At 46.7% G+C, this 25,672-nt stretch overlaps 1 long non-coding RNA gene and 1 pseudogene across 3 annotated transcripts in view; one reads left to right on the top strand and one right to left on the bottom strand.

The window, feature by feature from the left end:
* Window positions 1-9,754, top strand: part of LOC123569226 (uncharacterized) — a 57,729-nt gene extending 47,975 nt beyond the window's left edge. For all 3 annotated transcript variants that reach the window (XR_012424708.1, XR_010581576.1, XR_012424707.1), the window contains one exon: window positions 9,272-9,754. This is a non-coding gene — a long non-coding RNA (uncharacterized lncRNA). The remainder of the gene's footprint in view (window positions 1-9,271) is intronic.
* A 3,432-nt stretch (window positions 9,755-13,186) lies between these two features.
* Window positions 13,187-18,870, bottom strand: LOC135967437 (PRELI domain containing protein 3B pseudogene; annotated as a pseudogene).
* Between the last annotated feature and the right edge of the window lie 6,802 nt (window positions 18,871-25,672).

The following is a 25,672-nucleotide window of genomic DNA, read 5'->3' as shown; positions in this document are numbered from 1 at the left end:
GACTATCCAGCAGGCTGTTGAGACTGACCTCTCATTTGAAACAGTTTTAATGAGCCTTTTCATCTGCAAGTGATGGTGACTGACAGTTATGCTGACTGGAGCCTGTGGCAATAGGCAGTAAGTGCCATATGGGGTTTTGGGCACAGCATTTGCCTGACACTGCTGCCTGGTATACTCCATTTAAGCAGCAGTTGTTGGCTTGTTAGTGAGTGCTTTTGGACACTTAGAAGCTAACAAAGGCCGGACGCGGTGGCTCAAGCCTGTAATCCCAGCACTTTGGGAGGCCGAGACGGGCGGATCACGAGGTCAGGAGATCAAGACCATCCTGGCTAACACGGTGAAACCCTGTCTCTACTAAAAAATACAAAAAACTAGCCGGGCGAGGTGGCGGGCGCCTGTAGTCCCAGCTACTCGAGAGGCTGAGGCAGGAGAATGGCATAAACCCGGGAGGCGGAGCTTGCAGTGAGCTGAGATCCGGCCACGGCACTCCAGCCTGGGCGACAGAGCGAGACTTCGTCTCAAAAAAAAAAAAAAAAAAAAAAAAAAAAAGAAGCTAACAAAGCATCAGCAGGTATTGTTATATTCTGACATGTCCATTTTTCGATGGATCAAAAATGAAAACATCAACAAAGGAGGTAATGTTCAGCAAGCATCATTTTTTAATGGAAATGGTATATCCAAGAAAGAAGTAAACTGGATATATTACTTTTTTTTTTGAGATGGAGTCTTGCTCTGTTGCCCAGGCTGGAGTGCAATGGTGTGATATTGGCTCACTGCAACCTCCACCTCCCAGGTTCAAGCGATTCTCTTGCCTCAGCCTCCTGAGCAGCTGGGACTACAGGCATGTGCTACCACTCCCAGTTAATTTTTGTATTCTTAGTAGAGATGGGGTTTCACCATGTTGAACAGGATGGTCTCGATCTCTTGACGTCGTGATCCGCCCACCTTGGCCTCCCAAAGTGCTGGGATTATAGGCGTGAGCCACAGCATCTGGCCACTGGGTGTATTACTTTCTTATTGTCACTGTTACAAATTTAGTGACTTAAAATGACATAAATTTATTGTCTTGCAGTTCTGAAAGAAGTCCAAAATGAGTTTCACTGGGCCGAAATCAAGGTGTTGGCAGGACTGCACTCCCTCCAGAGGCTGTGGGGGAGGATCAATTTCCTTGCCTTTTCGAGTTTCTGGAGGCTCTCCTCATTTCTTGGGTCATGACACCTTCCTCACATTGTTTTAATCTTTTGCTTTCATCATCACATCTCCTACTTCCTCTTTTGGAGTCAAATCTCCCTATGCCTCTTTGTTTTAAAAAATCTAATGTGATCCACTTATCCTTGAGGAATATCGAGGCCAAGGCTGTTGTGACTATGTTCCACCAGGTAGCATGTTGGAGGGATAGAGCAGTGTGTTTGGAGGTGGTGCAGAAGGGACGACCTTGACTTGTAGCAACTGAGGGTGAATACACTGGGCTCTTGCTGGAGTGCATCTAGTGTATGTGTGACTTTCTCTGTTTCTGCTCTAGTATCAGAGATTTGCCTATCAACTTTTATGATATTTTTCTGGATAGTGGTAATTGCCTTGTATAATGTTTCTTTTGTTGACTAATTATCCATCTTCTCTGTCGTATGTCACAGATTCTCTCTTTTTTATATTTATTTATTTGTTTATTTTATTTATTTATTTTTTTTGAGACGGAGTCTCGCTCTGTCACCCAGTCTGGAGTGCAGTGGCCGGATCTCAGCTCACTGCAAGCTCTGCCTCCCGGGTTTACGCCATTCTCCTGCCTCAGCCTCCCGAGTAGCTGGGACTACAGGCGCCTGCCACCTCGCCTGGCTAAGTTTTTGTATTTTTAGTAGAGACGGGGTTTCACTGTGTTAGCCAGGATGGTCTCGATCTCCTGACCTCGTGATCCGCCCGTCTCGGCCTCCCAAAGTGCTGGGATTACAGGCTTGAGCCACCGCGCCCGGCTATATTTATTTTTTGAGATGAGTTTTGTTCTTTTTGCCCAGGCTGGAGTACAATGGCATCATCTTGGCTCACTACAACCTCTGTCTTCCCAGATCAGGCAATTTTCCTGCCTCAACCTCCCAAGTAGCTGGGATTACAGGCACCTGTCACCACATCTGGCTAATTTAAAAAATATTTTTAGTACAGATGGTTTTTGTTTTTTTTTTTTCCTTGAGACAGAGTCTCAATCTGTTGCCCAGACTGGGGTGCAGTGGCACGATTCCGGCTCACTGCAACCTCCACCTCCCTGGTTCAAGCACTTCCCCTGCATCAGCCTCCCAAGTAGCTGGGATTACAGGCGCACACCACCACACCCAGCTATTTTTTTGTATATTTAATAGAGATGGGGTTTCTTTTTTTTTTTTTTTTTTTTTTTTGAGATGGAGTCTCGCTCTGTCGCCCAGGCTGGAGTGCAGTGGCGCGATCTCGGCTCACTGCAAGCTCCGCCTCCCGGGTTCACGCCATTCTCCTGCCTCAGCCTCCCGAGTAGCTGGGACTACAGGCGCCCACAACCGTGCCCGGCTAATTTTTTGTATTTTTAGTAGAGACGGGGTTTCACCGTGGTCTCGATCTCCTGACCTTGTGATCCGCCCGCCTCGGCCTCCCAAAGCGCTGGGATTACAGGCGTGAGCCACCGCGCCCGGCAGAGATGGGGTTTCACCATGTTGGCCAGATTGGTCTCGAACTCCTCAGGCAATTTGCCCACCTCGGCCTCCCAAAGTGCTGGGACTACAGGTGTGAACCACCGCGCCCGGCCCAGATTCTGTTTTTAAAACTGGTCAGCCCCTCAAACCAGAATAGGTTCAGAGAGACTTCCGAGATTCTCTATTTGTCTGAAGTGTAAATGTTTTGAAGGTTTTCTTGGCTGACTCAATGTAATCAAGAATCTCTAATAGTTTTGTGCCCCCTGAGACTGCTCGCTCAATCAATCCCACTGTCAGCAAGTTCTCTTTCCCTGTCCTTCTGGCCAGCTAAGTCAGTGATAACACATCTGGCTGCCAGCAGCTCAAAGCTGTCTCCTCAACCACTTTCACCAGGGAATGCTTCAAGACCACAGTGCTCTCCTGTCTTGGAAACACCTTCACCTTCTCTGCTTCTCTTTGGTTACCATGGTCACCCTTCGCACTGCTTTCCTCCACTCTTAGGCAAGTGGTCCCATCAATACCTTCTCCTCCTCTGAGGTTACCTCCCAAGGTGCCATTCATCACTGACAATCATGTTTGCACTACTAAAAGAATTGCCTTAATCTTTTTATCCACCTATGGGTTTTTGGGTTTCTTTTTTGAGATGGAGTCTTGTTCTGTCTCCCAGGCTGGAGTGCGGTGGCTCAATTTGGACTCACTGCAACCTCTGCCTCCCAGGTTCAAGCAATTCTCCTGCCTCAGCCTCCTGAGTAGCTGGGATTACAGGCATGCACCACCACACCTGACTAATTTTGTATTTTTAGTAGAGACGGGATTTCGCCATGTTGGCCAGGCTGGTCTCAAACTCCTGACCTCAGCTGGTCCTCCTGCCTCGGCCTCCCAAAGTGCTGGGATTATAGGTGTGAGCCACTGCGCCTAGTCCGATTCTTTATATTTGTAAAAAGCATAATGTACTTCAATATATTCAAAATTAGACTATTATTTAGAAGTATATCAATTTGCAGCCAGGGCAGTGGCTCACACCTGTCCTTTACATGTATCAGATGGTAGTACATGGCCGAGCATGGTGGCTCATGCCTGTAATCTCAGAACTTTGGAAGGCCCGAGGTGGATGGATCACCTGAGGTCAGGAGTTCGAGACCAGCCTGGCCATCATGGAGAAACCCCCATCTCTACTAAAAATACAAAAATTAGCCAGGCACGTAATGCCAGCTACGTGGGAGGCTGAGGCAGGAAAATCGCTTGAACCTGGGAGGTAGAGGTTGCAGTGAGCTGAAATTGCACTCTAACCTGGGCAACAAGAGCAAAACTTCGTATCAATAAATAAATAAATAAAAGAGAAGGTCGGGTGTGGTGAGCCGAGATCACGTCCCTGCATTCCAGCCTGGGCGACAGAGCAAGACTCCGTCTCAAAAAAAAAAAAAAAAAAAAAGTAATAATAATTTAATTGAGCAATGAATGATTCATGAATCAGGTAGTCCCCAGAATCACAGCAGAAATTCAGAGAGACTCCAGGGATGCCTCATGGTCAGAACAAATTTACAGACAAAAAAGAGACGTGACTACAGAAATCAGAGGTGAGGTCCTTAAGTGGATTGGTTACAGCTCTGCGTTTGTCTTAGTTGAACACAATTTGAACACTCCGCAGTGTATGAGTGGTTGAAGTGTGGTTGCTGGGATAGGCCAAGGCTAGTTTTCAATCTTGTCTACCTGTTTAGTTAGGTTGCAGTTTGACCACAAGGACTCAAATACAGAAGTACAGAGTCCTTCTCAGGCCATCTTTAGTTTGCTTTAACAATTACCCCCTTTTGGTCATTTTCTCAATTTTTAGAGATTGACCAAAACTTGAGTCATTGATGTCACTATCACCATCATAAATGTACTTATTTGGTATTGAAACTCACTGGGAAACAGAACACTGTGGGCTTTGCAAGGTGGGAACAAGGACTCAGTAGAGGGTGCCTCCTTACACTGGAACATCCTGTTTACAGGAGAAAAACAAAACCTGGTCTGTTCTAGGATCTATGTGTTTCCTTAAAGTCTTAATTTGATTATGTCACATTTAACACGAGCAACTCCATTTTTGTTTGGTTTGGTTTGTTGGGGCCTAGCGCATGAGCTCAGTCCAAAACAATGGCCTGCCATAATTTTGTTTAAAAAAATTACCCCTTTTTGGTCAGGTTCTCACTTAGGTGACAGTGTGACCAAAACTTAGGGCCTTAGCACCACTTTCTGTTACCATCATTTTGGGTTTCCGGTCTCAGTGTGTCATTTATAGGTTACAGTGTCCTCATGGTCACACATTTCTTTCAGCTCTTGTCATTCTAGTTGAACAGAGACAATTTGACATTCTAGAGATGGCTGCATGTAAACATCTAAAACCTTTGGGACAATACAGTGCACCAGGGAGACTATTATTATTACTATCAGGAGGATAATACTAACAGTTTGGAGTATGCTCTTCACCCAGGGTCCCCATAAACCAAACCACCTAAAATCAAATAGATCAACGCATGAGGCCAGGGCCGGGCATGGTGGCTCACATCTGTAATCCCCGCACTTGGGAGATCAAGGTGAGAGGATCATGAGGTCAGGAGATCAAGACCATCCTGGTTAACATGGTGAAACCCCATCTCTACTAAAAATACAAAAAATTAGCCAGGTGTGGTGGCAGTCACCTGTAGTCCCAGCTACTCGGGAGGCTGAGGCAGGAGAATGGCGTGAACCTGGGGGGTGGAGCTTGCAGTAAGCCGAGATCATGCCCCTGCACTCCAGCCCAGGCGACAGAGCAAGACTCCATCTCAAAAAAAAAAAAAAAAAGAATGAGGCCAGGGGTTGTGGATCACGCCTGTAATCCCAGCACTTTGGGATTACCCGATGTGGGTGGATCACCTGAGGTCAGGAGTTGGAGACCAGCCTCCCAAAGTACTGGGATTACAGGCGTGAGCCACCGTACCCAGCCAGAAAGGAAAATTTAAGAAGGTTAAGAAGGGAAGCCAGACATTGTTCATACAGGGGAAGAGAATCAACAAATGGTAAAGGTCACACAGATATCAATCAGAAAGTACTCATTTCCTAAGCCAGGATTGAACCCGGCCCACTATTGTAAAATGGCAGAGACCAAAAGAAAGTACCACCACGTGGTGGCTGGGCATGATGGCTCATGCCTGTAATTGCAGCACTTTGGGAGGCTGAGATGAGCGGATCATTTGAGGTCAGGAGTTCGAGACCAGTCTGGCCAACATTGTGAAACCCTGTCTCTACTAAAAATACAAAAATTAGCTGGACATGGTGGCACACACCTGTAGTCCCAGCTACTGGGGAGGCTGAGGCAGGAGAATAGATTGAAACCAGGAGGCAGAGGTCGCAGTAAGCTGAGATCCCACCATTGCACTCCAGCCTGAGTGACAGAGTAAGACTGCGTCTCCCAAAAAAAAAAAAAAAAAGAAGAAAGTACCACCACATGGTTACAAGGTCACGCTCCCAAGGACATAAAAGAAGATAGAGACCTCATCCAGTTTTGTTTTATTTTCAGAGAAAGTTTGTAACTGACCAGTTTTCTGGGCTGGCTTGCCTGTTAGTTAGCTAAGACAAACCAAATTTGACAAAGTTGCTCTGCTTAAAAAACAAAACTCAGGCCGGGCGCGGTGGCTCAAGCCTGTAATCCCAGCACTTTGGGAGGCCGAGACGGGCAGATCACGAGGTCAGGAGATCGAGACCATCCTGGCTGACACGGTGAAACCCCGTCTCTACTTTAAAAATACAAAAAACTAGCCGGGCGAGGTGGCGGCGCCTGTAGTCCCAGCTACTCGGGAGGCTGAGGCAGGAGAATGGCGTGAACCCGGGAGGCGGAGCTTGCAGTGAGCTGAGATCCGGCCACTGCACTCCAGCCTGGGCGGCAGAGCAAGACTCCGTCTCAAAAAAAAAAAAAAAAAAAACAAAACTCAGGCTTGGGGACAGTTGCAGATTTAAGACTCGAAAGACAAAGTTGGGAAAACATCATGGATGCTGGCCAGACCAGCTGGGTCACAATTGCCTACAGAAAAGGGCTTATTTCTGATGGGACCATCTGAAATTGATCTGTTCATTGGCTCTTTGTTTCTGTTACAGAGACTGTTTGCATTTCTAAGTAATGATTCCTGCTAAAGCTGCACACTGTGGGAGGGCACATCTCGGCAAGTGTGACCCTTCCACCCAGTACTGAGAGATCAGACTCTGGACCCTGTCTCAGGGCCATCTTACTGCTGCTGGCTTCTTGCCTTTGGCTTTTGGTATTAGATGCAGTTTGCAACAGTGAACTGATACCTTGTCTCTACTTCCGTTCTCCTGGTATACATGTTACAGGAAAGGGGTCCAAGTCCAGACCCCAAGAGAGGGTTGTTGGATCTCGCGCAAGAAAGAATTGAGGGCGAGTCCATAAAGTGAAAGCAAGTTTATTAAGAAAGTAAAGGAATAAAAGAATGGCTACCCCATAGACAGAACAGTCCCAAGGACTGCTGGTTGCCCATTTTTATGGTTGTTTCTTCATGATATGCTAAACAAGGAGTGGATTATGCTTCCCCTTTTTAGACCATATAGGGTAACTTCCTGATGTTGCCATGGCATTTGTAAACTGTCATGGCGCTGGTGAGAGTGTAGCAGTGAGGATGACCAGAGGTCACATTCATTGCCATCTTGGTTTTGGTGCGTTTTAGCCGGCGTCTTTGCTGTAGCCTGTTTTATCAGCAACGTCTTTATGACCTATATCTTGTGCTGACCTCCTATGTTATCCTGTGACTTAGGATGCGTTAACTCTCTGAGAATGCAGCCCAGTAGGTCTCAGCCTTATTTTACCAGCCCCTATTCAACATGGAGTTGGTCTGGTTCAAATGCCTCTGACACACACAACTTACTAAGGCACCTTAATTTAGTGATTAAATGCAGCTGTCCCGAGAAAGTGATTGATCACTTCAAGGCTGCTACCTGGATAAGTGATCAGGATGAAAAAGAAGTGGAAAGTTGTGTAAACCCAATTTTTTTTTTTTTTTTTTAGACAGAGTTTTGCTCTTGTTGCCCAGGCTGGAGTACAATGGTGCAGTCTCGGCTCACTGCAACCTCTGCCTCCTGAGTTCAAGTGATTCTCCTGCCTTAGCCTCCTGAGTAGCTGGGATTACAGGCATGCGCCACCATGCCTGGCTAATTTTGTATTTTTAGTAGAGATGGGGTTTCTCCATGTTCGCTGGTCTCGAACCCCCGACCTCAGGTGATCTGCCCGCCTCAGCCTCCCCAAGTGCTGGGATTACAGGCATGAGCCACTGTGCCCGGCCCCTATTTTTTAAATGTTTAAAAATTAAAAAATTTTTTCTCCTTTCTTCGGTCCGTACGTCCAAAATGACAAAGAAAAGAAGGAACAACGGTCGTGCCAAAAAGGGCCGCGGCCATGTGCAGCCTATTCACTGCACTAACTGTGCCCGATGCGTGCCCAAGGACAAGGCCATTAAGAAATTCGTCATTCGGGCCGGGCGCAGTGGCTCAAGCCTGTAATCCCAGAACTTTGGGAGGCCGAGACGGGCGGATCACAAGGTCAGGAGATCGAGACCATCCTGGCTAACCCGGTGAAACCCCGTCTCTACTAAAAAAATACAAAAAACTAGCCGGGCGAGGTGGCGGGCGCCTGTAGTCCCAGCTACTCGGGAGGCTGAGGCAGGAGAATGGCGTAAACCCGGGAGGCGGAGCTTGCAGTGAGCTGAGATCCGGCCACTGCACTCCAGCCTGGGCGACAGAGCGAGACTCCGTCTCAAAAAAAAAAAAAGAAATTCGTCATTCGAAACATAGTGGAGGCCGCAGCGGTCAGGGACATTTCTGAAGCGAGCGTCTTTGATGCCTATGTGCTTCCCAAGCTGTATGTGAAGCTGCATTACTGTGTGAGTTGTGCAATTCACAGCAAAGTAGTCAGGAATCGATCTCGTGAAGCCCGCAAGGACCGAACACCCCCTCCCCGATTTAGACCTGCGGGTGCTGCCCCACGTCCCCCACCAAAGCCCATGTAAGGAGCTGAGTCCTTAAAGACTGAGACAGACTATTCTCTGGAGAAAAATAAAATGGAAATTGTACTCAAAAAAAAAAAAAAAAAAATTAAAAATTTTTTTAAAAAATTTTTAATTTAAGAATTTTTTTACTGAATAATTCTGAACATGATGTGTCTTTCTGGTTAAACTGTATTAAAATGTTTTTCTGTGAAAATGCTTTTGTGGCTGTTGCATACAACCCTTTCAGATGAAAAGTCTGGATAAGAGTAGATGATGATTTTAATGGCTGGGCGCAGTGGCTTATGCCTGTAATCCCAGCACTTTGGGAGGCCGAGGTGAGCTACTTGGGAAGGCTGAGGCAGGAGAATCGCTTGAACCCAGGAGGCGGAGGTTGCGGTGGGCCGAGATGGTGCCACTGCACTGCAGCCTGGACAACAAGAGTGAAACTCTGTCTCAAAAAAGAAAAAAAAAAAAAAGAGTGGGAGATGATTTTTTAAATGTCTTGATTGTTGAATGGAACGCAACTGATTTTGTAACAATGGGGGAAAAAACAAAATCCGGGCACCTGGGGAGATGGGCTGGTGAAGGGTGTTAATGGTCTTTGTTTTTCAGAACAAAGCCTTCCCGCTTCCTGAAAGAAAACTCCATTGTGCTGCCTTTTCAAGCTGCTGTGAATGCTTTGAATTCAAACTAACTATTGAGCCTATGCTCAACCTGACCACACTGCCTAGGAGGGGGTAAGTAACCTGCCACCTGCCCTTTCCTGCAGAATGCCTACAGATGCTGTCCATACTCATGAAGCTGATGTCATAGGTAAATCAAACTGTTTGGGACTGACTGTCCCAGGTAGTGCCTCTGAAACCAAGGACTGAACTGCCTTGGTGAGTTCAGTGAGAACCTAGAGTGAGAGGGCCCATAGTAAAAGGCCGCAAATTGTTGATGGGAGAGTTATGCTTGTCCTATGCAATTCCACTGGAGAAGACTCTTGGAATCTTGCAGACGTTATTCCCCATACTTTGCCCACATGCCTTTTCCCTTTGCAGACTGTGTTTTGTATCGTTTCATTGTAATAAATCTTAGTTGTGAGTATGCCTGTATGCCGAGTATTGTCAGTCCTTTCAGTGGATAATCAAACCTGGGAGCGGTCTTGGGGTCCTAAATACAGAGGTGCACTTGGCTACTACAGCTGTGCAGCTTCAAAGAAAACTACTTAAAACTATACACAGAAAAAGGAACTTTTGCTCACTGGGCAGAGTTGTGAGTTATGGTGCTTGCTCTAAAAGAGGCTTCCAAAATGTACCTTGTTTTATTTTCATTGACTGATGACATTAACCAATGAGTGGACATTATAGTCTGGTGGCTGGTTGCAGAAAAACTGGATGATCAAGTCTCAAGCTTTGTGGAGACAAACATTATGGCAACAAATTACACAAGACCCATGTCTTCCATTCATGACCCATGTGATGCCTGTGGAAAAAAGTCCTTTGAGAATAAACATCAATGGAATCAATGAGCTGATTTGACCTGAGCTTCCTAGGTAAGGATCATAGCCACCTGGATACACCATTGCACAGGGCATGGCAATCCATCTACAAGTCAAGACTGGGTCTACAAATTAGCTCTAGCAATTCTAGGACATGAGGCCAAGGGAACGTACCACATGTGCCTGAACTGCTAACTACATAGTTGAGTAACAAAGGGAATGCAGGGACTCATAGTTAGGCCACCGGCCCTGGCCAGTCTTGGCAAATCAGCTATGTAATTAAACCTCCTCAATCCTCTGCTCTTCCAGCTCTCCCGTGGGAAACTGGGCCACTGGAATTTGTGAGCAGCAAAGAAGAGCCAGGGAATGGGAGACGCTAACATAGAGTTTATTTTGCTGTCCAGCTAAGTTTTCTGGATTTGGGCAGTTACAGATAATGATGATAAGAATCATGAATATGAGATGACAGCTCTAAAGTGTTCCTAGTGTGGCCCACATGTCAGGCAGTGGGAGATGTTTTAGGGTGGCTCCAGTTATGTTAGGAAGAAACTGCTGAGCCACCTGGGAACAAATCTGGGCATATGGTGTGAGCGAGACATGGGGAGGACTGGTAAAGGATGACATAATTGTCAGGGGTACTGCTCATGCCAAGCACGGCTGTGGCAGGACAGCAGCAACCTTGGCCGCTGGGGAAGACAAAAGCCAGGGAGGGACCATTGATCTCTCTCAGCTCTTGTCTGCAGACTGCTATAGCCACCTTCAGCTTGACCAGCAGGGAATCTTCATCTGAGAATTCTCAATTAGCGATTGCTCTAAATGTAACTGTTGGATCTACGTTGCCTAGAACAAATTTAAGAAAATTGTATAAGGCTGGGCGGGGTGGCTCATGCCTATAATCCCAGCACTTTGGGAGGCTGGGGCAGGTGGATCATTTGAGGGCAGGAGTTTAAGACCAGCCTGGCTAACACGGTGAAAACCCGTCTCTACTAAAAATACAAAAAGTAGCCAGTAGTGGTGGTGTGTGCCTGTAATCCCAGATACTTGGGAGGCTGAGGCACAAGAATCTTGGCACTTGAACTTGGGAGGCAGAGGTTGTGGGGGGCCCAGATTGCACCACTGCACTCCAGCCTGGGCAATAGAGCAAGACCCTGTCTCCAAAAAAAAAAAAAATTGTTTAATTAAAGCATCTGATGGGGTGGACTGTATTTTGAAAAGAGTTCTTAACTGGCTGTAAAAAAAAAAAGGTCACAGCCAGGCGCGGAGGCTCACGCCTGTAATCCCAGCACTTTGGCAGGCTGAGGCAGGCGGATCATGAGGTCAGGAGATCGAGACCATCCTGGCTAACATGGTGAAACCCCATCTCTACTAAAAATACAAAAAAAATTAGCTGGGCGTGGTGGCAGGCGCCTGTAGTCCCAGCTACTTGGGAGGTTGAGGCAGAAGAATGGCATGAACCTGGGAGGCAGAGCTTGCAGTGACCCGAGATCATGCCACTGCACTCCAGCCTGGGCAACAGAGTGACATTCCATCTCAAAAAAAAAAAGGTCACGCTGGGCACGGTGGCTCATATCTATAATCCCAGCACTTAGGGAGGCTGAGGTTGGCCTGAGGTCAGGAGTTCAAAACCAGTCTGGCCAACATGGTGAAACCCCCCCCCACTAAGAATACAAAAATTAGCAAGGTGTGGTGGCGCATGCCTGTAATCTCAGCTACTCCGTAGGCTAAGGCAGGAGAATCACTTGCACCTGGGAGGTGGAGGTTGCAGTGAGCCGAGATCGTGTCACTATGTTCCAGCCTGGGTGACACAGCAAGACTCCATCTCAAAGAAAAAAATAAATTAATTTTTTTTAGAAAGGTCAGGAAGTGCAGTAGTAGGGAAACTGCTCTGTGAGGTGTCCTAATGACCTTGCATGTATCCATATAGACCGCATAGAAAGGACTTAACCTAGGTTGATCTAAGTCTTGGTAAACTGCCTCATGATGCTCCCAGAACATGAGACAGTGAGAGGCTTGTGAGGAGATACTGCGAGGCCATTTCTCCCATCTCCCTGTCTTCCTCAGAGGCTATGGTGAGATGGAAGAGTTTCTACCCTGAAATGCCCCTCTTTCTGATACTTGAAGGTATAAAACTACTATAAAACCGTTTAGCATGAAATCCTCAAACTGCTGGGCAACTTTCATTATCATTTCTCCACATATGCTGCTGCTGCCATCAGAGTCCTTATGCTTCCTCTTGCTAAGGCCATCGATTCTTCAGTCTCAGAATTTTTTTTTTTTTTTTTTTTTTGAGATGGAGTTTTGCTCTTGTCGCCCAGGCTGGAGTGCAATGCACGATCTAAGCTCACTGCAACCTCCGCCTCCCAGGTTCAAGCGATTCTCCTGCCTCAGCCTCCCAAATAGTTGAGATTACAGGCATGTGCCACCATACCCAGTTGATTTTCTATTGTTAGTAGAGATGGGGTTTCTCCATGTTAGCCAGGCTGGTGTCAAACTCCTGACCTCAGGTGATCCACCCGCCTCAGCCTCCCAAACTGATGGGATTACAGGTGTGAGCCACTGTGCCCAGCCAGCCTGACCAGTCTCAGAATTTAATTTATATATTACCCAGTCCTTCCTCTGCTGCTGCTGCTTCTTCTGCTGCTGCTTCTTCTTCTTCTTCTTTTCTTTTTTTTTGAGATGGAGTCTCACTCTGTCGCCCAGGCTGGAGTGCAGTGGTGTGATCTCAGCTCACTGCAAGTTCTGCCTCTTGGGTTCACGGCATTCTCCTGCCTCAGCCTCCCGAGTCGCTGGGACGACAGGCGCCGGCCACCACGCCCGGCTTGTATTTTTGGTAGACATGGGGTTTCTCCATGTTGGCCAGGCTGGTCTCAAACTCCCGACCTCAGGTGACTCGCCCGTCTCAGCCTCCCAAAGTGCTGGGATTACAGGTGTGAGCCACTGCACCCGCCCTTTTTTGTTTGTTTGTTTGTTTTTGAGATGGAGTCTCACTCTGTTGCCCAGGCTGGAGTGCAATGGCATGATCTTGGCTCACTACAACCTCCGCCTCCTGGGTTCAAGTGATTCTCCTGCCTCAGCTTCCTGAGTAGCTGGGATTACAGGCATGTTCTGCCACACCTGGCAGATTTTTGTCTTTTTATTAGAGACGAGGTTTCACCATGTTGGCCAAGCTGGTCTTGAACTCCTGATTTCAGGTGATCCACCTGCCTCGGCCTCCCAAGATGCTGGGATTACAGGCGTGAGCCACCACGCCTGGCCTGCATTCCTCTGTTTCTTGCCCTTTATTAGCATTTGGAGATAACATACTTGCCATCAGTCCTGCAAAGTAATTGCTGAGGCTGACTCCTTTCACAGTGCTTATGGCTTCCTGAGTCAAAATAGGATTTTTTCTGGGTCCTGAGGATGTGACTTGTATATAAGCCTCTCACCTACTTAAAATATGTTTGTAAATGAAATATTGGTAGATTCCTGTTCCACTGTTTTCTCTACAGGATCAACTACCAAATGTTCTTACACAAATGTGTTGTTTCTTGCACCAATAAGAAACTTCACAATGGAAGGTAGTTCCCAATTTGTGCTAAGTCTGTGGCTGCGCAACTTTTCAGAGGGATCTGTATGTCTGTCTAACACATCAACTCCAACTACACTCAAGTTCATAGGGTTTGGGTATTTCTGCATTGCAGCTATTGTAACAGTTTCTCATGGGTGGTCAAAGAGATGCTCTAAAGTTCAAATCTTCATGGCTCCAGCAGCCTATGCAATGACTGGGCAATGCTAGGGCACAATTAGGCAAAGAGGCTATATCTGTCCCTACCCCACCCCCAGCAACCCATCAAACTGCTTAGTGTGAAACTGGCTCTGCAGAAACAGAGCTCCCATCACCCATGTTGCATTATCACCTGGTCTCTTTTGTTTTGGTGTTGTCTGGTGGGAAAATGGGCACAGGGCGCTGGCACCTTTGCCAATCTGCTATTTCTGTCAGTAATAAACTGCCTGAATCTAAAAAGGGCTTGTTGTTTCTTTATCAATTAAATCTCTCAGCTTTGTTTGACAGCAGTGATATGCTTTGGCTGTGTCCCCACCCAAATCTCATCTTGAATTGTAACTCCCATAATTCCCACATGTCATGGGGGGAACCTGTTGGGAGGTGATTGAATTATGGATCAGGGCTTTCCTGCACTGTTCTCCTGATAGTGAATGACTCTCATGAGATCTGATGGTTTTAAAAACCAGAGTTTTCCTGCACAAGCTCTCTCTTTTTTCATGCCGCCATCCACGTGAGACGTGACTTGCTCCTCCTTGCCTTCTGCCAAGACTGCGAGGCCTCCTTAGCCATTTGGAACTGTAAGTTCATTAAACCTCTTTTTTTCCCCAGTCTCAGGTATGTCTTTATCAGCAGCATGAAAATGGACTCATACATTAAATTGGTACTGGTAGAGTGGGGCACTGCTGTAGATACCCAAAAATGTGGAAGCGACTTTGGAACTGGGTAACAGACAGACATTGGAACAGTTTGGAGGGCTCAGAAGAAAACAAGAAAATGTGGGAAAGTTTGGCACTCCCTAGAGACTTGTTGAATGGCTTTGGCCAAAATGGTGATAGTATTATGGACAATAAAGTCCAGGCTAAGGTGGTCTCAGATGGAAACGAGGAACTTGCTGGGAACTGGAGCAAAGGTGACTCTTGTTATGTTTTAGCAAAGAGACTGGCAGCATTTTACCCCTGCCCTAGAGATTTGTGGAACTTTGAATTTGACAGAGATGACTTAGGGTATCTGGTGGAAGAAATTTCTAAGCATCAAAGCATTCAAGTGGTGACTTGGGTGCTGTTAAAGGCATTCAGGTTTATAAAGGAAGCAGAGCATGAAAGATTGGAAAATTGCAACCTGACAATGCAATAGAAAAGAAAATCCCATTTTCTGAGGAGAAACTCAACCTGGATGCAGAAATTTGCATAACTAATGAGGAGCTGAATGTTAATCCCCAAGACAATGGGGAAAATGTCTTCAGGGAATGTCAGAAGTCTTCATGGCAGCCCCTCCCATCACAGGTCCAGAGGCCTAAGAGGAAAAAGTGTTCATGTGCTGGGCCCAGGGTTCCTGTGCTGTGTGTAGCCTAGGGACTTGTTGCCCCGCATCCCAGACACTCCAGCCATGACTAAGGGGCGCCAAGGTACAGCTCAGGCTGTTCCTTCAGAGGGTGGAAGCTCTGAGACTTGGCAGCTTCCATGTGGTGTTAAGCCTGTGGGTGCACAGAAGTCAAGAATTGAGGTTTGGGAACCTCAGTTAGGAAGTCAGACTATCTCTGTTGTAGACAATATGATTCTATAACTAAAAAACCCTGAAGGCTCTGTCCCAAAGCTCCTAGATCTGATAAAGAACTTCAGCAAAGTTTCAGGATACAAAATCAGTATAGAAAAATCAGTATCCACCAGGAGCAGTGGCTCACGCCTGTAATCCCAGAGCTTTCGGAGGCCTAGGCTGGGGGATCACTTGAGACCAGGAGTTTGAGACCCACCGGACCACCATGGCCAAACCGCATCTCTATAAAAAATACAAATTAGCCATGCATGAGAGCACACACCTGTAGTCCTAGCTACTTGAGAGGCTGAGGCACAAGTATTCCTTGAACCTGGGAGGCAGAGGTTGCAGTGAGCCAACATCACACCACTACACTCCAGCCTGGGCGACAAAGTGAGATTCTGTCTCAAAAAAAAAAAAAAAAAGTGTTTCAGTCCCACTGGACCAGCCTGGGCAGCATAGCGAGATCCTGTCTCTACTTTTTAAAAATAAATAAATATAATTAAATTAAAACAGAAAATTGACAAATGGGACCTAATTAAACTAAAGAGCTTCTGCACAGTAAAAGAAACTATCGGCCAGGCGCGGTGGCTCACGCCTGTAATCCCAGCACTTTGGGAGGCTGAGGCGGGCGGATCACTAGGTCAGGAGATCGAGACCATCCTCGCAAACATGGTGAAACCCCATCTCTACTAAAAATACAAAAACGTTAGCCAGTCGTGGTGGTGGGCGCCTGTAATCCCAGCTACCCGGGAGGCTGAGGCAGGAGAATAGCATGAACCCGGTGGTGCGGAGCTTGCAGTGAGCGGACATCATGCCACTGCACCCCAGCCTGGGTGACAGAGCGAGACTCTGTCTCAAAAAAAAAAAAAAAAAAAAAGAGAAAAAAAGAAACTATCAACAGAATAAAAAGACAACCTACAGACTGGGAGAAAATATTTGTAAACTATGCATCCAACAAAGGTCTAATATTGAGAATCAATAAAGAACTTAAACAAATTAACAAGCCAGAAAACAAACAACCCCATTAAAAAGTGAGCAAAGGATGGTCGGGTGTGGTGGCTCACACCTGTAATCCCAGCACTTTGGGAGGCTGAGGCAGATGGATCACCTGAGGTCAGGAGTTCAAGACCAGCCTGTCCAACATGTTGAAACCCCATCTCCACTAAAAAAAAAAAAGATACAAAAATTAGCTGGGCATGGTGGCAGGCGCCTGTAATCCCAGTTACTCGGGAGGCTGGGGCAGGAGAATCGCTTGAACCCGAGAGGTGAAGGTTGCAGTGAGCCGAGATCACGCCATTGCACTCCAGCCTGGGGGACAAGAGTGAGACTTCATCTCAAAAAAAAAAAAAAAAAAAAAAAGAGCTAAGGACACCAACAGATAATTTTCAAAAGAAGACATATACTTGGCCAACAAGAAAAAATGTTCAACATCACTAATCATTAAAGAAATGCAAACCACAATAAGATACCAACTCACACCAGTCAGAATGACTATTAAAAAGTCATAAAGTAACAGATGCTGGTTTGTAATCCCAGCACTTTGGGAGGCCAAGGCAGGCGGATCACCTGAGTTCAGGAGTTCGGAGCCTGGCCAACGTGGCAAAACCCCATCTCTACTAAAAATACCAACAATTCGGCCGGGCGCGGTGGCTCAAGCCTGTAATCCCAGCACTTTGGGAGGCCGAGATGGGCGGATCACGAGGTCAGGAGATTGAGACCATCCTGGCTAACACGGTGAAACTCCGTCTCTACTAAAAAATACAAAAAACTAGCCGGGCGAAGTGGCGGGCGCCTGTGGTCCCAGCTACTCGGGAGGCTGAGGCAGGAGAATGGCGTGAACCCGGGAGGCGGAGCTTGCAGTGAGCTGAGATCCGGCCACCGCACTCCAGCCTGGGCGACAGAGCCAGACTCAGTCTCAAAAAAAAAAAAAAAAAAAAAAAAATACCAACAATTCGCCAGGTATGGTGGCAGGCGCCTGTAATTCCAGCTACTCGGGAGGCTGAGGCATGGGAATCGCTTGAACCAGGGAGGCAGAGGTTGCAGCGAGGGAAATCGTGCCATTGCACTCCAGCCTGGGCAACAAGACCAAAACTCCATCTCAAAAACTAAACTAAACTAAAAAAACAGATGCTGGCCAGGCCCGGCGGCTCATGCCTGTAATTCCAGCTCTTTGGGAGGACAAGGTGGATGGATCACCTGAGGTCAGAAGTTCGAGACTGGCCTGACCAACATGGAGAAACCCCGTCTCTACTAAAAATACAAAATTAGCCGGGCGTGGTGGCACATGCTTGTAATCCCAGCTACTCGGGAGGCTGAGGCAGGAGAATCGCTTGAACCTGGGAGGTGAAGGTTGCAGTTGGCAAAAACTGTGCCACTGCACTCCAGCCTGGGTGACAGGTCCTCACTCTGTCCCCCAAACTGGAGGGCAAAGGTGAGATCACAGCTCGCTGGATCCTCGACCTCCCAAGGCTCAGGTGATCCTCCTGCCTCAGCACCCTGGAGTAGCTGGGACCACAGGTGGGCACCACCACGCCCAGCTAATTTATTTATTTACTTATTTTGAGATGGAGTCTTGCTCTGTCGTCCAGGCTGAAGTGCAGTGACACGATCTTGGTTCAAGCAATTCTCCTGCCTCAGCCTCCTGGGTAGCTGGGACTACAGTCACATGCCACCAAGCCCGACTAATTTTTTTTTTTTTTTTTTTTGAGAGATGGGGTTTCACCATGATGGCCAGGTTGGTTTTGAACTCCTGACCTCAGGTGATCCACCAAAGTGCTGGGATTACAGGCATGAGCTACCACACCCGGCCGTCCAGCTATTTTTTATATTTTTTGTAGAGATGGGGTTTCCCCATGTTGCCCTGGCTGGTCTCGAAATCCTGGACTCAATTTATTCTCCCACCTCAGCCTCCCAAAGTGCTGGGATTATAGCCATGAGCCTCCACACCTGGATTTTTTTCCTTTGCATATATATATACACATACACACACACATATATATGTATATTTTTTCCTAGTTATTATTATTTTGAGACAGAATCTCACTCCATCACCTAAACTGGAGTGCAGTGGTGTAATCTCTGCTCCCTGAAACCTCTGCCTCCTGGGTTCAAGCAATTCTTGTGCCTCAGCCTCCTGAGTTGCTGGAATTACAGGCATCCACAACCATGCCCAGCTAATTTTTGTATTTTTAGTAGAGACAGGGTTTCACCATGTTGGCCAGGCTGGTCTTGAACTCCTATCCTCAGGTGATCTGTCCCCCTGCACCTCCCAAAGTGCTGGAATCACAGGTGTGAGCCACAGTGACTAGCCATTTTTTCCTAATTTGTGACCCAGAAAATCCTGTTTAAAATCTGCCATCTAGTGTGGGATTTGTAAAATGACAAATCACCGGACACAATCGTGTGTTTATACTAAGGCTTCTCTCCTGAACACCAGGTTTAAAACTTTTCAGCATCAAATGACATTATCCAGTAAAGTAGCATTAAAAGTGGTTACCCATTTGGTTTTACTTATAGTTTTAGATAGATAGATAGATAGATAGATATAAGTATATTGATATGCAAGGTAAATTTTTTTTTCAAGTTAGAGCTTTTGATCAGCAGGATATGGTAGTATAGGAAACCTTTAAATAGCACAGTAAGCTGGAAGGAATGTGGCTCAAAACTGTAATCCCAGCGCTCTGGGAGACCAAGGAGGAAGGATTGATAGGAGTTCGAGACTGCCCTGGGCAACATAGCAAGATCTCCATCTCTAAAATAAATAAAAATGAATAAATAGCAAAGTAAAAGCTATCTCATAAGTAATTTTTACTTATTTATTTATTTATTTTTGAGACGGAGTCTCGCTCTGTCACCAGGCTGGAGTGCAGTAGTATGATCTCGGCTCACTGAAACTTCTGCCTCTTGGGTTCAAGTGATTCTCCTGCCTCAGTCTCCCAAGTAGCTGGGACTACAGGCTCGCGCCACCACACCAAGCTAATTTTTGTATTTTTAGTAGAGACGGAATTTCACCATGTTGGCCAGGATGGCCTCGATCTCTTGACCTCAGGTGATCTGCCCGCCTTGGCCTCCCAAAGTGCTGGGATTACAGGCATGAGCCACTGGGCCCGGCCAAATTTTTATTTATTTATCTTTGAGATGGAGTCTTGCTCTGTTGTCCAGGCTCTAGTGCAGTGGTACAATCTTGGCAAGCTGCAACCTCCACCTCCTGGGTTCAAGCAATTCTCCTGCCTCAGCCTCCGAAGTAGCTGGGATTACAGGTGCACGCCACCATGTCCAGCAAATTTTTGTATTTTTAGTAGAGATGGGGATTCACTATGTTGGCCTGGCTGGTCTCGAACTCCTGACCCCAAATGATTTGCCCACCTCAGCCTTCCAAAGTGCTTGGATTACAGGCATGAGCCACTGTATCCAGCCAGTAGTATAATTTTTGTTTTCTTTTTTTTGAGATGGAGTCTCGCTCTGTTGCCCAGGCTGGAATGCAGTGGGCCGATCTCGGCTCACCACAACCTCTGCCTCCCAGGTTCAAGTGATTCTGCCTCAGCCTCCCAAGTAGCTGGGACTACAGATGCGCGCCACCATGCCTGGCTAATTTTTGTATTTTTAGTAGAAACAGCGTTTCACGAGGCCGGGCACGGTGGCTCAAGCCTGTAATCCCAGCACTTTGGGAGGCCGAGACGGGCGGATCACAAGGTCAGGAGATCGAGACCATCCTGGCTAACACGGCGAAACCCCGTCTCTACTAAAAACACAAAAAATTAGCCGGGCGAGGTGGCGGTGCCTGTGGTCCCAGCTACTCGGGAGGCTGAGGCAGGAGAATGGCGGGAACCCGGGAGGCGGAGCTTGCAGTGAGCTGAGATCCGGCCACTGCACTCCAGCCTGGGCGACAGAGCGAGACTCCGTCTCAAAAAAAAAAAAAAAAAAAAAAAGAAACAGGGTTTCACTATGTTGGCCAGGCTGGATTCAAACTCCTGACCTCATGATCCAGCTGCCTTAATTTTTGTTTTCAACTATGAAATATATTTTTAACAAACTCAGACCAGGTGCAGTGGCTCACACCTGTAATCCCAGCACTTTGGGAAGCCGAGGCGAGTAGATCACGAGGTCAGAAGATCGGGAGCATCCTGGCCAACATGGTGAAAACCCGTCCCTACTAAAAATACAAAAATTAGCCAGGGTGGTGGTGCGTGCCTGTAGTCCCAGCTACTCAGGAGGCTGAGGCAGCAGAATCGCTTGAACCAGGAAGGCGGAGGTTGCAGTGAACCGAGATTGTGACACTGCCCTCCAGCCTGGGCAACAGTGCGAGACTCCGTCTCAGAAAACAAAAAACAAAACCAAAAACTCAAGAGGAAAAGAATATTCTATTTACCCAGGTACACACTATTTACTCAGGTATTTACCCTTTTTATTGTTCTTCATTCATTTCTTATGTTCCTAGCTTTCTTCTGATATAATTTCTCTTATATCTGAACTTCCTTGGCAATTTATTCAGAGGAGTTTTGTTTGCAACAAATTCTCTTAGTTTCCTTGTATCTAAGCATGTCTTTATTTCATCTTTATTCCTGAAGAATATTTTCATTGAATTTTGAGGTGACATCTCTTTTTTTTTGTTTTGTCTTTTGGTGACATCCTTTTTTATTCAACACTTTTTAAAGTTTTTTTTTTTTTTTTTTTACTTTTTAAAAATAATAGAGACAGGGTCTAACTATGTTTCCCAGGCCGATTTTGAACTCCTGGTCTCAAGGGGTTCACCTGTCTTGGTCTCCCAAAGTGCTAGGATTATCGATGTGAGCCACCATGCCTGGCCTGTTCAGCACTTTTAAAATGTTGTTACACACACACACACACACAAATACATTTTTCTTTTTTTTCTAGTGGCTCAATAACAATAATAAAATGTTTTTATTTATTTATTTATTTCAGAGACGGAGTCTTGCTCTGTCACCCAGGCTGTTATGCAGTGGAGGGATCTCGGCTCACTGCAACCTCCTCCTCCCGAGTTCAAGTGATTTTCCTGCCTCAGCCTCCCGAGTAGCTGGGACTACAGGTGTGTGCCACCACGCCCAGCTAATGTTTGTATTTTTAGTAGAGACGGGGTTTCACCATGTTAGTCAGGTTGGTCTTGAGCTCCCGACCTCATCATCCGCCTGCCTCAGCCCCCAGAGTGCTGGAATGCAGTGGGCAATACACTGTCTTTCCCTGGCTATTTTCAAGGTTTTCTTTGTCTGTATTTTCAAAGTTTGATTGCAATCTATCTCAATTTGGATTCATTTGGGTCTTTCTTTTTTATTCGTTTATTTATTTTATTATCAAACGGAGTCAGTTCAGAGAAGCTTTCTGGGTTTTTCCTCTTTAGGTTCTGCTGGCCCTTGTGAATGTCAGTTATTGTCTTTTGCCAACATTTAGAAAAATTTTAGCCATTGTTTCTTCAAATTTTTTTTTGTACTGCACTTTTTCTCCTTTCCTTCTGGAACTCTGATGTCATGAATATCAGCCCTTTGGTATTGTTCACTGATTCCTGAGACTCTTTTTAGTTTGGTGGGGTGGGGAATTTTTTTTTTTTTTTTTTTTTTTTTTTGAGACGGAGTCTCGCTCAATTGCACAGGTTGGAGGGCAGTGGGGCGATCTAAGAATCGCTTGAACCCAGGGGCCTTTGACTCTAAGGTCCTCCTTGAGGCTCCTTCTCCTTCCTTGGGGCATTTGACCCAGAAAATAAGGTCAAAAACTGCTGCCGCAAACATCTCCAGTGCCAGTAGCCAAGGTCTGGGGAGACCCATAGGGTCTTACTAGGAGGCTGAGGCAGGAGAATCGCTTGAACCCCGGACGTGGAAGTTGCAGTGAGCTGAGATCGTGCCATTGCACTTCAGCCTGGGTGACAGGGTGAGACTCTGTTTTTTTTTTTTAAAAAACAACCGGAAAACCTAGGTCTAGGTCTAAAAAGGAAAAAAATCAATCAGCAAACATAAGTGTGACTTTTTTTTTTTTTTTTTTTTTTTTTTTTGAGACAGAGTCTGGCTCTGCCGCCCAGGCTGGAGTGCAGTGGCCGGATCTCAGCTCACTGCAAGCTCCGCCTCCCGGGTTCACGCCATTCTCCTGCCTCAGCCTCCCGAGTAGTTGGGACTACAGGCGCCCGCCACCGCGCCCGGCTAGTTTTTTGTATTTTTTAGCAGAGACGGGGTTTCACCGTGTTAGCCAGGATGGTCTCGATTTCCTGACCTCGTGATCCGCCCGTCTCGGCCTCCCAAAGTGCTGGGATTACAGGCTTGAGCCACTGCGCCCGGCCATAAGTGTGACTTTTAAGAGACATCCTTGTAGGCCGGGCGCGGTGGCTCAAGCCTGTAATCCCAGCACTTTGGGAGGCCGAGACGGGCGGATCACGAGGTCAGGAGATCGAGACCATCCTGGTTAACACGGTGAAACCCCGTCTCTACTAAAAAATACAAAAAACTAGCCGGCCGAGGTGGCGGACGCCTGTAGTCCCAGCTACTCGGGAGGTGGAGGCAGGAGAATGGCGTGAACCCGGGAGGCGGAGCTTGCAGTGAGCTGAGATCCGGCCACTGCACTCCAGCCTGGGTGACGGCGCGAGACTCCGTCTCAAAAAAAAAAAAAAAAAAAAAAAAAAGAGACATCCTTGTAGAAAAAAATGCTGCTGACAAAGGATTACTAATATGAAAATAATAAGGGATGAAACAGACTAAACAATACAGCTGCTAGGTAATCAATTAATCCTCTTGTCTTAAGTAGAGCTAATGAAATTAGGTTGACTCAAATGGTTTTGTCAGTGGTGGGGGCTTTACCCCTTCAATGGCATCACTGAGGCACTTCGTTCAAGCAAAATCACATCTACCTTGTACACAACTATCACCAGCACTCCGCACAATTCAGGGCACATGGGAGGTATGAGGCACATTTTCATTTATCGAGTTAACGAACAACAAGGATTATCAAGAGTGTGCATCTTTAGTCTCACAGTTATCTTATGTTGCTGTTAACTGTTATTAAATAAGGAGAAGCTAGAACAAAGAATAGTATTTTCTGCTTCCTTTTTTGTTTTTTTGAGAGGGAGTCTCACTCTGTCGCCCAGGTTGGAGTGCAGTGGTGCGATCTTGGCTCATTGCAACCTCTGCCTCCTGGATTCAAGCGATTCTTCTGCCTCAGCCTCCCTAGTAGCTGGGATTATAGGTGTGTACAACCAAGCCCGGCTATTTTTCAGTATTTTAGTAGACACAGGGTTTCGTCATGTTGGCTAGGCTGGTCTGGAAATTCTGGCCTCAAGCGATCCACCTGCCTTGGCCTCCCAAAGTGCTGGGATAACAGACGTGAGTCACCATGCCTGTCCCAGATTTTCTGCTTTCTATATGGAATCCGCAGCTAGTCAAATTCACTCGACTTGTTGGGGTGGGGGACACCTGGCAGCTAAGTGACTCACTAATGTGAAATCCTCTCTAATTTTTCTTTTTGAAATAAGGTCTTGCTATGCTACCCAGGCTGGTCTCAAACTCCTGGGCTCAAGCAATCCTCCCATCTTGGCCTCCCAAATTATTGGGATTACAGGTGTGAGACATCACATTCGGCCCCTCTCCAGTTCTACATAAAAAATCAGCTTCATCCAGATAACAACACTGTGTTACCTCTAAGGGGTGGGGTGGGTGGGGAGGCAGACTGACCTCTGGAGACTCAATAGCAACATCGTTTGGAAAAAAAAATATTTCCAAACATAGGATAACTCAGGATCTAATTCACATGTGATTTCCTTGAAAAACTAGTAACAGCTGCCAGGCACAGTGGCTCCTGCCTGTAATCCCAGCACTTTGGGAGGCTGAGGCGGGCAGATCACGAGGTCAAGAGATTGAGACCATCCTGGCCAACATGGTGAAACCTTGTCTCTACTAAAAACTACAAAAATTAGCTGGGTGTGGTGGCGTGCACCTGTAATCCCAGCTACTTGGGAGGCTAAGGCAGGAGAATTGCTTGAACCCGTGAGGCGGAGGTTGCAGTGAGCTGAGATCGTGCCACTGCCCCCTCCAGCCTGGCAAAAAAGTGAGACTTCGTCTCAAAAAAAAAAAAACAAAAAACTAGTAACAGCTTAATTTTTAAAAATATTTATAATAGAGACAGGGTCTACTATGTTGACCAGATTAGTCTTGAATTCCTGACCTCAAGCAATCCTCCTGCCTTGGCCTCCCAGTGTACTAGGATTATAGGCATGAGCCACCACCCCCAACCAACAGCTTAATTTCTGCCAGGTAAGGCTGTCTTTATTGTCCTTGATGGAGGTTTGGGCACACAGACTCCAGGAGTGGTGTGCTCCAGGGTTGTGGGGAAGCAGAAGAGTCCTTGGGACGCTGAGAGGGGAGAAGGACTGCAGAATGAACCAGGGCAACGTAGCGGGTGGGGAGGGCAGGGGACGCCTGGGGCACTGAGAAAGCTAGGCAGGGCTAATACCCTGCAGAAACATGCCTCCAGCAGATATACGGGATGGTGGTGCACAGCCAGCCCTCTTCCTCCTCCTATTCCTCCTGGTCCACCTCCTGGTCCCTCTCCTCCCCTGCCCTTTCACCTTTGACCCCATGGATCTCCCCAGACCTTGGCTACTGGCACTGAAGATGTTTGCGGCGGCAGTTTTCGACCCTATTTTCTGGGTCAAACGCCCCAAGAAAGGACAGGGAGCCTCAAGGAGGGCCTTAGAGTCAAAGGAGCATCTCAGGATCAAGAGTCAGGGAAAATTTAATCTTTATGATGATAATGTTCCCTCCAACCTACAGTTCTCAAACTTTCTGGTCTCAAACCTTCTTAATGTTGAAAATTGTCTTCATGGGTATATCCATCAATATTTGTTATATTTTAAAACTGAGAAAAATTTAGGCTAGCGATGGTGGCTTGCACCTATAATCCCAGCACTTTGGGAGGCCAAGGCAGGAAGATCGCTTGAGCACAGTGGTTTATGACCAGCCTGGGCAACATAGTGAGACCCTGTCTCTACAAAAAATAAAAAATTAGCCAGTGTGCTGTTGTGTGCCTGCAGTCCCAGCTACTTGGGAGGCTGAGGCTGGAGGATTGCTGTAGCTTAGGATCACAGAGGAGCTGTGATGGCACCTCTGCACTCCGGCCTGGAGTGCCCTATCTCCAAAACAAAAAACAAAAAACAAAAAACTGCCATCTATATTTATTGTATTATATTACATTATATTATATTTTATTTTTTTGAGATGGAGTCTCACTCTGTTGCCCA

The sequence above is a fragment of the Macaca fascicularis genome, chromosome 15 (genome assembly GCF_037993035.2).
Source record: "Macaca fascicularis isolate 582-1 chromosome 15, T2T-MFA8v1.1".
NCBI classification, from domain to species: Eukaryota; Metazoa; Chordata; class Mammalia; order Primates; family Cercopithecidae; genus Macaca; species Macaca fascicularis.
Note: the sequence above shows the minus strand (reverse complement) of the source record. Positions and strands in the feature narration are given on the sequence as shown.